We start from the raw sequence: 14100 nt of genomic DNA, 5'->3' as shown, positions 1-14100 counted from the left end.
CGTCATAGTCGATTCTCGCCTTTTACTTGTATGCCTTCGCAACAAGTCGCGCCTTGTACCGCTCTATCTTGCCTTGAGAATTCATCTTTTTCTTACACCCACATCACACCAATGGGCTGACTTTCTTTCGATAATTCTGTTAACTCTTATGTATTGTTGCGATGAATCGCTTTAATCTCCTCATCCATGGCAGTTTGCCACTTCTTGTCTCGCATCGCCTCTCCAAAGCTAATATTTTCAGCATCTGCCAGAAGACATACAAGGTGTACCTCATTTGTTGAATCATACAAGTCTAGCAAACTTCGCATTTTGGACTGTCGTGGTTCATCTTTATAATTGGAAATTTCTGAGTTTGTTGGTATACTTGTTGGTGCAACGATTGATGGTTCTCTAACTTCGATATTAACTTCCGTCGAATTGTTTCAGTCTCATTCGCTTGCTTCATTTACTCGCACATCACGACTCACCATCACCATCTTGCTTATCGGGTCAAGTAGCTTGTATCCTTTTGTCTTCTTATCATACCAAATAAAAATATATCTTTTGCTTTTGTCTTCGAACTTCGTTCTTCGTTGATCCGGTACGTGAGCATAAGCCACACTACCAAACACTTTGAGATGAGAAATTGTAGGCTTTTGTCCGCTCCAAGCCTCTTGTGGTGTTCGATCATCTAACTTCACATGTGAACATGGATTTTACACATAGGTGGCGCATTGCACAGCTTCTACCCAAATTCCTTTGGCATCCTTTTGCTCTTAAGCATTGACCGACCCATGTCGAGAATGGTCCAGTTTTTTCTTTCGGCCACACCATTTTGTCGAGGGGTGTAGAGTGCGCTTAGAAATTGCCTTATGCCTTGCTCCTCGCAAGGCTCCATGAAAGTCGTCCAAGTGTAATCGCCACCTCTATCGGATCTACAACTTTGATGTGTCTACCAGTTGCCTTCTCCACCATCACTTTAAACTTTTTGAACACCTCGCCTCGAATTTTTCTTTCAAAAAGTAAACCCAAGTTTTTTGTGAGTGATTATCGATAAAGGAAATGAAATACCCTTTACCGCTTAAAGACTCGGGGGTAATTGGTCAACTCAAGAGGTTGTTTAGTCAAAAATTCAGCCTTCTTTTGAATTGAGGTTCTCGCATGCTTGCTGAGCACGCATTCTTCACAAAAATTTCCTTTGTAGCCCATGTTGGGTAGCCCATGCACCATAGTCATGTCCCTCCTCCAAGAATCCTCTAAATAATCGACATGTCATATTCTCTTAGTCACCTTCGTATGATCTCATTTTCCAAGTCACACATCAATCTCCTGCCGGTCAGTCATATCACTACATCAACCTTTAAGTCATAGTCATGTTGGATCCTCCAACCATCCTCCAAGTCACCATCCTATCTCTTTCTCCTAGTTGCCTCCATGCCTTGTCCTCCAAGTCGCAACATCAGTCTTTTTAAGTTAGAACCATGTCTCTATTGGATAAACATTAAATGTTAGTTTTAGTTAATTTTTGTGGGTTTTAAATTCAAAAGTCAGTCGGAGAGGAAAAGGCCTTGAAGATGAAAGGCCAAGAGTGTTTATAGGTAGTGTTTTATGGGTTAGGAAATAGTGGTCTGATGACTATATTTAGTTTTAGAAGAGTTTATAAATACATTGTTATTTCTCTTGAGCAAGAGAAAAAAAGGAAAAAAAAAAAAAAAATAGAAATAGAGAAGTAATAGAAGTGGGTTTTTTAACATAAATAGAGTGTTTTTGTTTCTTTCTATCATTATTAGTGTGTGTGAGATTTATTTCACAAATTTGTGAGTTTTCTTTAACAAATTGGTATCAGAGCCAATGACGAATGTGACGGGTCAAATGCCGCTACCACGACTAATGAAGACAAACTACGAGAATTGAAGCATTTAGATGAAAGCTCTTCTCGGTTCTCAAGATGCATGGGAGGTGGTCGAAGAAGGTTTTGAAGAACCAAAAGATACCACGGGTTATATAGCAGCACAAAACAAGGCGTTAAAAGATATGCGATCAAAGGATAAGGCGGCACTATACATGTTGTTCCGAGCCGTTAACGAGTCGGGTTTTGAGAAGATTGTCAATGCAACTACTTCAAAAGATGCGTGGGACACTTTAGAAAAAGTGTTTAAAGGAACCGACCGAGTCAAGCAAGTGTGTCTCCAAACTCTTCGTGGCGAGTTGGAGAGCATGAAGATGAAGGAGTCAGAAAGTGTTTCTGACTGCATCACGCGTGTACGAACTTTAGTAAACCAACTTAACCGAAACGGAGAAATGTTAGCCGAGACGCGGGTTGTGGAGAAGATTTTGAGGTTATTAACCATTAAGTTTGAGAATGTTGTATGTGCGACAGAACAGTCAAAGGACCTCAATCGATGAGCTCGCCTGTTCTCTCGAGGCACACGAGCAATGTAAGAAGAAGGAGGAGGAAACACTCGATCAAGCACTTCAGGCCAAGACGTCAATCAAAGATGAAAAGGTACTCCATTCTTAAAACTTTCAATGTAGAGGTCGTGGTTGTGGAAGTCGTGGAAATGGTCGCGGTGGTCAAGGCAACAGTCGTGAAGGATACTATAAGAAGAAGAGACAGTCGAGCCAAGCCAATTAGCATGGAAGAGTACGCAGTCGAGGAAGAGGCGGCCGATCAATTTATTCCAACATTTAGTGCTAAAAATGTCATAAATATGGTCACTATACGAATGATTGTAACTTCGACAAATGTTATAATTGTGGTAGATTGGGACATTTTGTAAAAGATTGTCGAGCTCATAAAAAGGTGGAAGGAACAACCAACCTAGCTTTGGAAGACCTAACAAATGAAGGTCTTCTCTTGATGGCTTAAAATGAAGACAATATCAACGACACTCTGTGGTACCTCGACTCAGGGGCAAGCAACCATGTGTGGTCACGAGTACCTATTCAAAGAGATGCAAAAGATTGAAGATGGTCATGTGTCATTTGGAGATGCGTCAAAGGTGGAGGTCAAAGGCCGAGGTACGATACATTTCTTGCAAAATGATGGTTTAATAGGGTCAATCTAAGATGTTTATTACGTACCAGACCTCAAGACCAACATATTGAGTATGGGGCAACTCACAGAGAAAGGTTACTCGATGTTCTTAAAAGACCGACTACTACACCTGAAGGACAAGCAAGGGCGTTTGGCAATGCCAAACAAGCAATTGTTAAAATGGTCTCAGAAATGTTTTAGAATTTACGATTACCTCTTGGAATGGTCAGGGCTAAGGTGTCAGATTTGATTGCCTAACTAAACCTCACTATGAGAGTTGTGGGGAACCAAACCCTAGCTTGGGGTGCAATCCAATATAACAAGGCAAAGGTCTTCGAGCCCAAGCTCTTCTGTGGGCTTTGAGATACCAAGGCTCTAGAGAACTTTATCTTGTCGATGATATGATGCAAAGTTATGGTTGAGGTCCAAGTACATGTACGGACATTCAAGATGAACGATGTACTATGGACACTTGTGAAAGCTTAAAACAAAAACTCCGTTCACTGTTCTTCTCAGAGAATGTCAAGATAATAGAAAGGAGGAAGTTAAGGGAGCTGAGACATATTTGGAATATTCGAGACTACGTTATGCATTTTTTGGGCTTATTTTTGATATTCATGACATGTCCAACAAAGACAAGGTCTTCAGTTCTGTTGAGGGGTTGAAGTTGTGGGCAATGACCAAGCTCTCCGAACAAAGAGTTCAAAACCTTTTTACGGCTTATTCTATAGTCTAACGACTGTTTGACCTTAGTAACGATCAATTCCAAGATGTAAGGTAGAACCAAACCAGACTTTTGAAAATAGGGTAATAGAAAATATCGACCCACCTCCCCCAAAAATGGGAGAGGCGAAGGAGGGGAATGTGAGCCCTCCTAATAGAGGTAACACTTCATAGAGGAAACTCATAGCCAGAAATTTTGGATCATCTCTCTTCTAATTTCTTACTTCTTCCATTCTTCCATCTAACCCAGAGGGAAGAGAAGGGAAGAGAAAAAGAGTAGAGAAAAAATATAAAAAATATAGTTTTTAAAATAAAAATAGGTGTCACGTCAATTTTCTCTTCTGGTAATTAACAAAAACAATTGATGCTACCAAATATAAAATTATAATAAAATAAAATATAATTTATACTAAATTAAGGACAAAAAATGTAAATTTCTTTTAAAAAAATTATAAGAGGGAGTTCAAAGGTAAAAGTATAAAAGAAATATATTTATATTAAATATATGCATAAACTTTAATAAATGACCGTATAACACAGTGAATTAGCACGTCTCACTTCGGATCAGAAGAATGAAAGCAAGTAATTTTGGAGCTAGATAGAGCTTTGGCTAAGCTCAACCAAGTAAGTGATCTTACTATCGGCTTGGTCGGAAGACTTGCCTTATGTATGACGACACGTGCCCACTGACCCTTGCACGTGTCATTTATGCTTTGTGTTATATGATGATATAATGATGTTGTATGATGATGTGATGATATTATATGATGATGTGATGATGTTTTATGATGATGTGGTGATGTATATGATGATATGAGATGATGACATGATATGATGATGCATGATAACATGATGATGTATGATGCATGATGATGAGATGACTTAATATGATGCATTATGACGATGAGTTTTCTAAGACACAACCTTAATTGATGTGAATCATGATGAACGTATGAAGGCCAACGCATGCATGTTATCTAGTGTAATGTGTGAATAATGTACAGAGTTGTGTCATAAGAATGATTTAAAGATGAAAATCATAGGGACCTCATGCATTTTGTGTGTTCCTATACATCGGGTTAATTCCCCATTTATGATGATCAGTACGGACGCCTACACTATGGATTAATTCCCCATAGGGACCTCGCATGACACTTGGGGGTTTGCTAACCTCTGAATTTCGCTACAGACAGCTAGCTTGACTATGATGAGTCTAGTGGGTGCGAACCGCCTGGGGATCTACGCTCGCATGTGTGAGTTGTGTGTAGAGAAGTAATAGACATCTAATTTTGTCTGGACTAGAGGTCACCCCTATGATGGTTTTAACGATAGGTCCCTAATCATGAGTCGCATGTGTTTGCATTCTCTAACCCCAATAGTGGGGTCGCTTACTCAACATTTCTTAAAATACTCAAGCCATGTGTTACTTCTATTTCATGTAAAGACAAGACACCCTGGTAGGGTTGACGACGACATCGCAAGTAAAGACCATGAAAAATGCATAAGATAGTGGCATTTCATCTCTTAAACTTTAGGTTAATATAGGGTGTTTTACTTTTAATGTTTTATTTAGTATTTTGTTATGTTGTTTTAAAGATGTTTCGAACATGTAAGTCCATGACAGTGTTGTATGATGAAGTTGTAAATGTTTATTTCTGCATGTAAGTCCATGACAGCGTTGTATGATGAAGTTGTAAATGTTTATTTCTAGATAAGAGAGTATGTAATGATGATGGTAGACTTTCGGTTAGTAGAAATCTAGGGCCGTTACAAATATATTTATATTGAAGTATATACTTAAATTTTTGAAAATGATCGCATAATTTGATTTTGAATTAGAAGGTCTTGAACCACCCATTTGTGGTCAACCAAAATTATAGACTATCATTTGAGAAAATTTTTCCTCACTTGTGTTCGTTCTTTGGTTAACACACTTGAGGCCTTCAATTCAAATCTAGACGATGCGGTACACTTTTCTTGAATATCACCAAGTTTTTTCAATACTCTCCTCTTTCAATTGCTACAAATTTTTTTTAATACTCTCCTCATCCACTTGCTACAAATTCTACATGGTGGACAAAGAAGCTAGATGTCCTTCATTTAGTGGAAACACATAATAAAAAGCATATAGATCAGAGCTTGAAAATGACTGCATAGCGCAGTGGATTAGCGCGTCTGACTTAGCATCAGAAGGTTGTAGGTTTGACTCTCATTGTGGTCAACCAAAATTGTAGACTATCATTTGAGAAAATTTTTCCTCACTTGTGTTCATACTTTGGTTAACACACTTGAGGCCTTCAGTTCAAATCTAGACGATGCTACAAATTCTACGTGGTGGACAAAGAAGCTACATGTCCTTCATTTAGTGGAAACACATAATAAAAAGCGTGTAGACCAAAGCTTGAAAATGACCTAAAAAGCGTATAGACCAAAACTTGAAAATGACCGCATAGCGCAGCGGATTAGCGCATCTGACTTCGGATCAGAAGTTCATGGGTTCGACAGTTCAAATCAGACGATGTCATACACTTTTCTTGAATATCACCAAGTTTTTTCAATACTCTCCTCATCCACTTGCTACCACCAAGTTTTTTCAATACTCTCCTCATCCACTTGCTACAAATTCTACGTGGTGGACAAAGAAGCTACATGTCCTTTTGATAATCACCATTTATAACCTGCTACCACCAAGTTTTTTCAATACTCTCCTCATCCACTTGCTACAAATTCTACGTGGTGGACAAAGAAGCTACATGTCCTTTTGATAATCACCATTTATAACCTGTCTTTTCTTTCCTTTCTTCTCTTGATTCTTCCATGAAAATACTATTGTGTTATTGAATCCTATGAAATCCCACTTTTGAGCTTTATTGTGAAATCCGACATCGGTTGGACAGGAAATGAATCATTCCTTATATAAGTATGCGAGTGGTTAAGGAGGAATTCTGCTCACATTGGTTGGATAGGGAATAAATAATTCCTTATATAAGTATGTCCAAGAGGTTAAAGAGGAATTATGCTATTGACCACTTTTCAGCTTTATTGTGAGATCCCACCTCCTTATATAAGTGTGTCAATATATTTGAGTGGTTAAGGAGACGAACTTGAAATCTGTTGGGTTTTGCTTGCACAGGTTCAAATCTTGTGAAATCTCACATCGGTTGGACAGGGAACGAATCATTCTTATACAAGGGGTATCAATATATCTGAGTGGTTGACGAGACGTTTTAGCTTTATTGTGAAATTCCACATCGGTTGGACAGGGGTATCAATATGTTCGAGTGGTTAAGGATGAATTATGCTATTGACGAATTTTTAGCTTTATTGTTAGATTCCTTATCGGTTGAATCCTGTTGTTGACGACATTTTTGGCTTTATTGTTAAATCCCACATTTATTGGATAGAAAACCAATCATTCCTTCTATAGAGGGTGTCAATATGTCCAAACATGAAATTTGTTGGGTTTTGCCTTCTTTTCTTGGGCTTTGCGTGAACAAGAAATTCCACATTTGTTGGATCCCACATCGGTTGAATAAGAAATGAATCATTTTTTATATAAGGGTGTCAATATGTTTGAGTGGCCTAAGAGATAGACTCGAAATCTGTTGAGTTATGCCTATGCAGGTTTGAAACTTGTTGTTGAAGAATTTTTAGCTTTACTGTGAAATTCCACATCAGTTGAACAAGGAAAGAGGAACGATTTTTTAGCTTTATTGTGAAATTCCACATCGGTTGAACAAGGAACGAATCATTCTTTATATAAGGGTGTCAATATGTCCGAATGGTTAAGGAGACAAACTCGAAATTTGGCTATGCAATTTTTAGCTTTATTATGAAATCCCACATCCTACATAATACTTATATAGGTTGAAGTGGGATACTGTTGTTGCCACAATCAGTAGTACTCGAGAATCTGAGAAATAGAAGTTTGGGGCGTCAATATGTCCGAGTGGTTAAGGAGACAGACTCGAAATCTGTTGGGCTATGCCTGCGTAGGTTCGAATCCTGCTATTGACGTATTTTTAGCCTTATTGTCAAAACACACATCGGTGAACATGGAACGAATCATTCTTTATATAAGGGTGTCAATATGTTCGAATTGTTAAGGAGACAAACTCGGAATTTGGCAATTCAATTTTTAGCTTTATTATGAAATCCCACATCCTACATAATACTTATAGGTGGAAGTGGGATCCTGTTGTTGCCACAATCAGTAGTACTCGAAAATCTGAGAAATAGAAGTTTGGGGTGTCAATATGTCCGAGTGGTTAAGGAGAAAGACTCGAAATCTATTGGGCTATGCCTTCGTAGGTTCGAATCCTGCTATTGACGTATTTTTAGCTTTATTGTCAAAACAAACATCGGTGAACATGGAACGAATCATTCTTTATATAAGGGTGTCAATATGTCTGAATTGTTAAGGAGACAAACTCGAAATTTCGCTATGCAATTTTTAGCATTATTATGAAATCTCACAAATTTGGCTATGCAATTTTTAGCATTATTATGAAATCTCACATCCTATATAATACTTACATAGGTGGAAGTGGGATACTGTTGTTGCCACAATCAGTAGTACTCGAGAATCTGATATATAGAAGTTTGGGGTGTCAATATGTCCGAGTGGTTAAGGAGACAGACTCAAAATCTGTTGGGCTATGCCTTCGTAGGTTTGAATCCTGCTATTGACGTATTCTTAGCTTTATTGTCAAAACACACATTGGTGAACATGGCTATTGACGTCTTCTTAGCTTTATTGTCAAAACACACATTGGTGAACATGGAACGAATCATTCTTTATATAAGGGTGTCAATATGTCCGAATTGTTAAGGAGAAGAACTCAAATTTGGCTATGCAATTTTTAGCATTATAATGAAATCTCACATCCTACATAATACTTATATAGGTTGAAGTGGGATATTGTTGTTGCCACAATAAGTAGTACCTGAGAATCTGAGAAATAGAAGTTTGGGGTGTCAATATGTCCGAGTGGTTGACAGACTCGAAATTTGTTGGGCTATGCCTTCCTAGGTTCGAATCCTGCTATTGAAGTATTCTTAGCTTTATTGTCAAAACACACATTGGTGAATATGGGAGGAGAAGAACTCGAAATTTGGCTATGCAATTTTTAGCTTTATTATGAAATCTCACATCCTACATAATACTTATATAGGTGGAAGTGGGATATTGTTGTTGCCACAATAAGTAGTACCCGAAAATCTGAGAAATAGAAGTTTTGGGTGTCAATATGTCCGAGTGGTTAAGGAGACAGACTCGAAATCTGTTGGGCTATGCTTGCGTAGGTTCGAATCTTGCTATTGACGTATTTTTAGCCTTATTGTCAAAACACACATTGGTGAACATGGAACGAATCATTCTATATATAAGGGTGTCAATATGTCCGAATTGTTAAGGAGACAAACTCGAAATTTGGCTATTCAATTTTTAGCTTTATTATAAAATCCCACATCCTACATAATACTTATATGAGTGGAAGTGGTCTACTCTTGTTGCCACAATCAGTAGTACTCGAGAATCTGAAAAATTGAAGTATGGGGTGTCAATATGTCCGAGTTGTTAAGGAGAAAGACTCGAAATCTGTTGGGCTATACCTGCGTAGGTTTAAATCCTACTGTTGACTTATTTTTAGCTTTATTGTGAAAACACACATCGGTTGAACAAGGAACGAATCATTCTTTATATAAGGGTGTCAATATGTCCGAATGGGTAAGGAGACAAACTCGAAATTTTGCTATGCAATTTTTAGCTTTATTATGAAATCTCATATCCTACATAATACTTATATATGTGGAAGTGGGATACTGTTGTTGCCACAATCAGTAGTACTCGAGAATCTGAGAAACTGAAGTTTGGAGTGTCAATATGTCCGAGTGTTTAAGGAGATAGACTCGAAATCTTTTGGCTATGCAATTTTTTGCTTTATTATGAAATCCCACATCCTACATAATACTTATATAAGTGGAAGTGGGATACTGTTGCTGCCACAATCAGTAGTACTCGAGGCTTAATCTACAACTTCCTTAGAAAAGTCTTTAAAAATTGTCTCTTTGCCTTAGAGATTGTAACCCATCTATAGTTGAGAAGTTGGGGTTCTTGGGGCTTAATTACTCTCCTATTAGTTTATCACTTGCAAAAGAATAACAAACGATAGCTAAGCCAAAAGAGTAAAGAACATCTAGTTGTTGCTTTGATAATCACCATTTATAAGCTATCTTTTCTTTCCTTTCTTCTCTTGATTCTTCCATGAAATTACTATTGTGTTATTGAATCCTATGAAATCCCACTGTTGAGCTTTATTGTAAAATCCCACATCGGTTGGATTGGAAACGAATCATTCCTTATATAAGTATGCGAGTGGTTAAGGAGGAATTCTGCTATTGATGACTTTTTAGCTTTATTGTGAGATCCCACATGGGGGATAGAGAATGAATCTTTCCTGATATAAGTGTGTCAATATTTTTTAGAATGAATCTTTCCTGCTATAAGTGTGTCAATATTTTTGATTGGTTAAGGAGATAGACTTGAAATTTGTTGGGTTTTGCTTGCACGGGTTCAAATCTTGTTGTGATGACTTTTTAGATTTATTGTGAAATCCCACATCTCGAACGAATCATTATTATACAAGGGGTATCAATATGTCTGAGTGGTTGACGAGACTTTTTAGCTTTATTGTGAAATCCCACATCGGTTGGACAAGAAACGAATCATTCTTATACAAGGGGTGTCAATATGTTTGAGTGGTTAAGGAGGAATTCTGCTATTAGCAACCTTTTAGTTTTATTGTGAGATACCACATTGGTTGAATAGGGAACGAATCATTTCTTATATAGGGTGTCAATATGTTTGAGTGGTTAAGAAGACATACTAGAATCTATTGGGCTTTGCCCACACAGGTTTGAATCGTGTTGTTGACAAATTTTTAGCTTTATTGTCAAATCCTACATCGGTTGGACTTGAAATCTATTGGGTTTTGCCTTCGCCTATTGGGCTTTGTCTACATAGGAAATCCCACATCGGTTGAATACGGAATGAATCATTCCTTATATAAGGGTGTCAACATGTTCGAGGGGTAGAAGAGTCTTGCTATTGACGACTTTTAGCTTTATTATGAGATTCCACATCGATCGAATAGGAAACAAATCATTCCTTATATAAGGGGTGTCAATATGTCCGAGTGGTTAATGTAACACCCCAAAAATGAAAGGAATTAGATCCAACAAGAATAAGCCGCCCATGTAAGACCCAAATGATCAAAAAGGGGAGGAATTAAAGGATTAAGCAAGGATGATGACCTCAAGAAAGTCATTTTTATACCGTAACAAGTAATGTTAAGGAGTTTAAGACCTATGGAAAAATGATTGGAAAGTAAAAGTAAGTGAAAAGGGCAAAAAGGTCATATAGAAAGCTGCAGCTAATGAATTAACTAACTCTTTCACTTCCAACTCTGTCCGAGCATATTCTCTCCCTCCTGTCCTTTACTGAACTTCTATCTACTCTACTGCTAAACTCCTAATTCATATAATCTTGAACTCGTTAAGTAGTATTAGTCAGTAGTAGTTATTCTTTCCCCTGCCCCTCTCCCTTCGGTCTCGCTCTTTTCACCCCTCGGTCTAGGAGCGAAAGTGAAAAGGGCAAAAAGGTCATTTTTCTAATTATTAAGGATCTTCCCAGATTTTTAGTTCCTTATCTAGAAGGAATTTCAAGATGATGGAAAGTGATCAGCACGAGATGAAGGATTTTTAGAAAAATTATGAATTTTTCACAAAAAATAATATAAAATGTTCGGAAAGTGAAAAATTACCAATATACCCCTGGAAGAATGGATAATTACGAAAATGCCCCTCTGATCAGAATCAGAGCATCTACAATGACCATTTGAGAAATATCTCTCGAAACTCAAATCTCAGCCGTTGGATCTTCCCCAAATTTGGATAAGATCTAGACAACGGACAGATCATCACATCCAACGGCTGGTATTAAAAATAAAGTTGGTAAGGCCCTAATCGGAGCGAATTTTTCGATGAATTATCCAGAATGTTCAATCTCCGAATCATGACGAATCTGGAGCTTTCAATATCGGTTTAAGCTCCTCCTATAAAGTCTGAAGTAGGGGCAACAATATGGAACAAGACTCGAGCAAGGTCGAGGATCCATTCGAGAGTTATGAGCGTTTAGTTTGTGGTCTCCTACTCTCGGGTTTTCTTCCAAATTCGAGAGATATTCTCCACCATTCCTCCTCACACTTATTCCTATAGTTTCTAAAGAAGATTACCCACAAGTTCTATGAAGGAATCGAGAGCTGAAACGTCGTAGAACATGATACCCAAGAGATCAAAAATCCAATGTTTCGGGTAAGTTGCATACCGAGAATGATTTCTCGAAATTAAGGACCCACACTCAAAGACGTTCCTCCAAACCAATTCCTATAGCATGAGAAAGGATATGGAAGAGATTCCATGAAGAAATCGGGCCTTGAAAACCCCTAGAATTGGCTACCCGATAAGAAATCCCCTTTTTTAGCTCCGACGAGGAAAATGATTTTGGACGAACTTTGGAGGAGAATATCTTAGGCTATGATCCACGAAAAGGTGTGAAATCAATCCTAAGCTCTTCCTTGTAATACCATCAATAAGTTTCATGAAAAAATCGAAGGTAGAAACAAAGATATCAGGGCTGTGGAAGGCCACTTTCAGACGGCGGCGCAAAGGACGAGCGCGTCTTCGTCCTGTCAAGAGGAAGAAGACGATGACGTGGCCGGTTTAGTTGAACCGGCCAAGTTAGCCCAAATTCTGACCTTCCCTCGGTGTTTTTTTAACCCCCTTACAGACCGGTTCTTATGACAAACCTTATGGTTCCAGAAACTAGACACAATAAGGAGTCTATGGAAGGAAATGTGAAGTAATTCGAATACCAGAAGCTCAAGAACGGAGGTCCTGAATGTTGACGATGAGGTAAGTAGCCACCTTGGACTTTTCTTAAGAAATACTGGTAGGAATTGCTTGAATTTTCATGTGAACCCTAAAACAAGTATGACACAATGATATATGAAAGAAAAATCAATGAACCGTAAGTTAAGGCCCTGTCCGACCAAATTGCTCGGGATTTAAGGAACGTTAAGATAAACCACTAAATGAGCTTTTATGCCTATGAAATTTTAATGCTGAGCATAACATATCATATTAAGGTTATGTATGGAATTTGGTGGTCATTGGATAAGGATAAGTAGGTAAACCAAGAAACGGGGCAAAATGACCATAATGCCCCGAAGGATATCTACCTACAGTTCATGACCAAGATGACCTCCAAATGCTATGAAACTCTACTATACATCTTATTTTATGATTCTTGATGAGGTGGTAAAATTTGAAAGCCATTGGAACTCGTTAGGTAGCAAAACCAAGAATTAGGGGAAAATTACCATAATGCCCCTAAGGAATACTACCTACGGGTTAAGCCCTAAATGACCTCCCAACATTATGAAATATTGTATGAATCCTTACCTTAGGATGTTGTATATAGTAATGAAGTTTGGGAGTCATTGGGAAACGTTAGATAGCGAAACCAAGATACGGGGAAAATGTACATCATGGTCCACATGACTTTACCTCCTAGAATGACTAATGAGGTACCCATGAAATAAGAGGTTCCCCATAGGTACCCTTGGTTGCTAAAAAGATTCTAAGTACACAAGGTTACGTTGGGCTATTCCTAAGAAGAACCTTTAAGTTCCAAGCTTGACCCAAGACGTTATGCATAAACCTAGGATCCCCAAGAATACAAGGAAACACTTAGGTTATGGTATGTTTAACAAGTTGCTAGGATCCATGCCCAGAGTAACCATTATCTCCCATCACGAAGTGTACTACGAGACCCCTATTCCTCTTTAGGTGAGATGCCCTGCTATATGTACCGATGCCATGATGAACTTATTATTGCCCTCACCTAAATGATATGCCCTGCATCATTAATTTCCAGTAGGATGCCACGATTATGATAATGTCACCTATGCACTCATGGGGAGAAAACTAAGGGTTATTTTGAAAGAGTTTTCAGGACCAAAACACGATGTATGACATGACAACTCTAAGGGTTAGTTCCTGAAAACGAAACAAGAAGTCATATCCTAGCTCAAGGTCTAAATATGCTCCAAATCACCAACCATGTCCTATAAGGTCTATTTTATATGACACGAGGATAGCTCAAGATTTCAAGTTGGTTGGAGCAAGTTTGGAACATGAGCCAAGATGGAACTTAAGGAAACACCTAAAGAAAACATGTCAATATTCAAGACTCTTCTCGAACCTTCTAAAGAACTCCCTAGGAATTTATGACCTTCTAA

General features: G+C 38.1%; 4 non-coding genes across 4 annotated transcripts; all 4 read left to right on the top strand.

Moving 5' to 3' along the window:
• The first annotated feature begins 7674 nt into the window (after positions 1–7674).
• On the top strand, positions 7675–7756 carry TRNAS-CGA (transfer RNA serine (anticodon CGA)). Its single transcript has one exon. It is a non-coding gene; the product is annotated as a tRNA-Ser (tRNA).
• Positions 7757–7989: 233 nt separating this feature from the next.
• Positions 7990–8071, top strand: TRNAS-CGA (transfer RNA serine (anticodon CGA)). Its single transcript has one exon. It is a non-coding gene; the product is annotated as a tRNA-Ser (tRNA).
• A 277-nt stretch (positions 8072–8348) lies between these two features.
• On the top strand, positions 8349–8430 carry TRNAL-CAA (transfer RNA leucine (anticodon CAA)). Its single transcript has one exon. It is a non-coding gene; the product is annotated as a tRNA-Leu (tRNA).
• Positions 8431–8982: 552 nt separating this feature from the next.
• TRNAS-CGA (transfer RNA serine (anticodon CGA)) lies at positions 8983–9064 on the top strand. Its single transcript has one exon. It is a non-coding gene; the product is annotated as a tRNA-Ser (tRNA).
• The last annotated feature ends 5036 nt before the right edge of the window (positions 9065–14100 follow it).

This window comes from Cucurbita pepo, chromosome 9 (assembly GCF_057944985.1).
Source record: "Cucurbita pepo subsp. pepo isolate OVF chromosome 9, ASM5794498v1, whole genome shotgun sequence".
NCBI classification, from domain to species: Eukaryota; Viridiplantae; Streptophyta; class Magnoliopsida; order Cucurbitales; family Cucurbitaceae; genus Cucurbita; species Cucurbita pepo.
The sequence above is the reverse complement of the archived record's forward strand: the minus strand, read 5'-3'. Positions and strand labels throughout refer to the sequence as shown.